The 3,785-nt window shown below is 43.5% G+C and overlaps 1 pseudogene; it reads left to right on the top strand.

Annotated features, from left to right (window-relative positions):
* Nucleotides 1–1,397: 1,397 nt before the first annotated feature.
* LOC150004414 (centrosomal AT-AC splicing factor-like) lies at nucleotides 1,398–2,447 on the top strand (annotated as a pseudogene).
* The last annotated feature ends 1,338 nt before the right edge of the window (nucleotides 2,448–3,785 follow it).

Raw genomic sequence — 3,785 nt, 5'->3', positions numbered from 1 at the left:
CTTTTGGCAAATTTCTTAGCACCTCAGTGCCTCATTTTCTCCATTTGTGAAAATGGAGATAATAGTATCTGCCTTACAGAGATTTTTGTGAGGATTAAAGTCATGCAGAGCAGTGACAGGCACTTGTTCAGCTCAGAAAATGTTATTATTATTAAAAGAATCACTATGTCAATGGAATTTATTCTGTCCTCAGTGAGTTGGATCACTAACATGGTACAGCTGAGTAAAAGCAACACTGTGGAGTGAAAGATACCTTCAGATAAGCTAAACTATCAGTTTATATCAGAAATACAATAGCTTATTTTGAACGTAAAGAAAGGTACAGTTTTAAGTAATAAAAATCAGTTTGTCCTGCATTCATTTAATAGAAGTTGAACAACATGTAAAGAATATAAGCTTGAGGAGAGCAATGTGATCAGCCGTTATAGCAGGGTCTCAGTCTCACCCCAGCAAATGTATGTGACTTTTACCCAAAAGCCTTGGGGTCATTCATTAGTTCAACCAAGCAAGTTGTTTGGTATAATATCAAGGAGGCTGGACTAGAATACATTATGTAACCAACAAATTAAGTGCACTGGACATAATTAGGGAAGCAGTGGGATACAGAAGGGAGCCTATGTAATAAGGCATTTGAGGAAGAACTTGCAGGTCTTGATCCAGCACCATCAAATGTGCAGCTATTGAAGCTGTGGACATAAGTTTCCCTATCTGCCAAGATGTTTTCATCTGATCTTACTCCAGTGTTTCCAGGATTTATGATCTTCAAAAAGGTATCTGAATTCTCTTTATTTCAATTTCTTCAACTATAAAACAGAAATGATAATACCTTCTTTGCAAGGTTGTTGTGAAAATTAACAAAAATAGAAAGCACTCAGATATGGCAGGTATTTTTATTGTTATTGCAATTATTATTCATTTCTCTTTGCCCTGTTTCCATGTCAGGAAACAACTTATGGATTATTAAGTTTCTGTAGAAACCCTGATACTATGGTGCAGAGCACCCTGTCCATCAGACACAAATATTCCTGTCTCTGTTGCAAATTTGTAAATTAGTTTTCAGGTGTGCATACCAGACTCTGAGTTTGGTTAGTTCAGTCAGTCTGATCAGTTCTGGAACACTAATAAAACTAAATTTAAATATAGGTAAAATTGAGGATCAGACTCTGGAACGTCATCCTAATAGTACTGCCAGCACCTAAGACTGGCCGCCAGGCTGGTCTGATGCTGCCCTGTGAGCCCTGCCCTATCCCAGTCCTCAACTAGCAACATATGAAGGATGGAAAGTCAAGGGTTTGAGGGAAAGCAGTTATGCTTTCATAACACTCAGAATATTTGGTGACACCAGATGAAGTAAACTGTTCATTTTTAAATCATTTAAGAATACATTCAGGGGGCTGATGGCGCTGGCGCGGTGCTGTGCTCTGTGCCGCCAGACCTTCTTCTGTGGTCGCGGACATGTCTATAGCCGCAAGCACCAGCGGCAGCTGAAGGTGGCTTTGGATGGGCTCCTGCCCCAGGTGGAGGCCGCCCGCAAGGCCATCCGCACAGTTCAAGTGAAGCGTTACAGTTCAAGTGGAGCGTTACGTGCCGGAGCACAATAGGTGCTGCTGGTGCCTGTGCTGCAGCTGTGAGGTGCGGAAGCACCTGGGTCACGGAAACCTGACGGTGCTGCACGGAGGGTTGCTGGAACACCTGGCCAGCCCAGAGCACAAGAAAGCACTCAACCGATTCTGGTGGGAGAACAAGGCTGAGGTTCATATGAAAGAGAAGTTTCTCATCTCTCCTCAAGATGATGCACAATTCAAGAAATCCATGGCGAAAGGTTTCGATTCTTATGAGGAAAAAGAGGATGAAGTGATCAAAGAGATAGCAGCTCAGATCTGTGAGGTGGAGCACAGCTGGAAGGCGGTGGTTCAGTCTGTCTTAGAGGTTGGTTTCCCTCAGAGAAGCCAGAGCACTTCAGGAAGTGCCAAACCCAGAAGAGGACTCTTCAGCAACTGGAAGCTGGAAAGGAACGAACAGCCAAGTAGCCTTCACGTCACAGAGGCCCTCTTGCTTAGACATGCCACCCGCCCAAGAGCTTGACTGGATGGAGACAGGACAACCTCTGATATTCTTTGGCCATCAGGAGACACCAGGAGTTGGTAACATCCACTCAGGTGCCACACCTCCCTGGATGGTCCAAGATGAGGAAAACAGCTCTGAGAATCAACAAATAGGACCCTCCTATGAAGAATTTCTCAAAGAGAAAACTGAAGAAACTTCCCTCAAACAGAGTTGGGACCAACTTTGACCACAACTCCAGCACCAGTGCAGGGTGGCTGCCCTCTTTTGGCCGGGTCTGGAATAATGGACGCCGCTGGCAATCCAGGCATCAATTCAAAACTGAAGATGTAGCAAGGAAGAAACAGCAATCACAAGAAGAAAAAAAACTAATGGTTTCTTGATGTTTTTGCAACAACCATATAAGGCTCAAAGCCAAGTCAGCAAACCCACACCTACTATTATCCTTTGTAACTGCCTTTTTTAGGAAACAGACATACCTGCTTACTGATCTAATAAAGTTTTATTTTTCAAAATGTAAAAAAAAAAAAAGAAAAGAATACTTTCAGATGTAGCATATCATTTTATTCTAATATCAACTTTGTGGCTGTAAAAAGAACAGTGAATCACTGTCTCTTTTTATAAAAATAAAAACTAAAATTTTAAGAAGCTATAAGTTTTGCCCCAAAAGATACAAACTCCGAGCTATAAAATAAATGTCATGAGGATATAATGTATAGTATAGTTAATAATACTGTATTACATATTAAAGTTGCTAAGAGAGTAGGTCTTGAAAGTTCTCATCACAAGGAAAAAATTTGTAACTATATATGGTGATGGATGTTAATTAGACTTATCATGGTAATCATTTTGCCACATATACAAATATCAAATCACTGAACACCTGATACTAGTTGGAGGAGGCAGCCGTCCGTCTCGAGAGACGATGGTGTAGCTTCTTAAGAGTCTATCTGCACCGCCGAGAATGGCTGTGCAGTCCGACTCGGGAGTGACACGGTATCTGTCTCCTCCCGTGTTGAATCGACATCTTGCGATGACGCTGGAGTGTCCTCTCCAGTGAAGCTGAAGCTACAGAGCCTGGGCAGGGTGATATGGAGGGTCTGCTGTTGCCCATGCAGCAGACCCCCCCTCTCTTCGCAGCTGAAGGGTCCAAGGGAAAGACGGAGTCAATACAGCTTGGCTTCAGGTGCGCCGCAGGAGTTGCCGGTGTTGACTACAACGTCAAACCGCCTTAGGGACTCCGGCTCCGGATTTTCTGTCGGGGTTTACTCCCTTAGCCTTTCCCCTGAAGAGGTATGCCGCAAGGCAGCGGAGGTTTTTTTGGAGTCAGAGTTTTCCTTCTCTGATGTGCCCTGACTGGAAGATCGAACCAGCGACACTTAGCTCGCAGGCCGACGCTCAATCCACTGAGCCAAACCAGCCAGGCCTAGTACATTACTTTATATACACAATCCCACAAGCCCTACCCCTGCTTCCTTCCAACAGGATCAGAAATAGAATACTAAAGCTGTCAACAATGCTCCATGAACAGGGATGTGAGCTAGACTGGAAATATTGAGGAGAAACTGGTTGGGTAAGGCACAATAGTGAGTGCCAGGATCAGCAGAAATAAGAAATCAAGCAGACATAAAGGAACATAGGGGATTGAAACGGCAATGTGGTTTTGGCTACTGCATGTTGGAGCAGCTGTCAGATTAAGGTATTTATGTGGTACTCATTTT

This window comes from Furipterus horrens, unplaced genomic scaffold (assembly GCF_987537825.1).
Source record: "Furipterus horrens unplaced genomic scaffold, mFurHor1.1.pri manual_scaffold_7, whole genome shotgun sequence".
In the NCBI taxonomy this organism is placed as follows: Eukaryota; Metazoa; Chordata; class Mammalia; order Chiroptera; family Furipteridae; genus Furipterus; species Furipterus horrens.
This window is presented reverse-complemented; position numbering and strand designations above follow the sequence as displayed.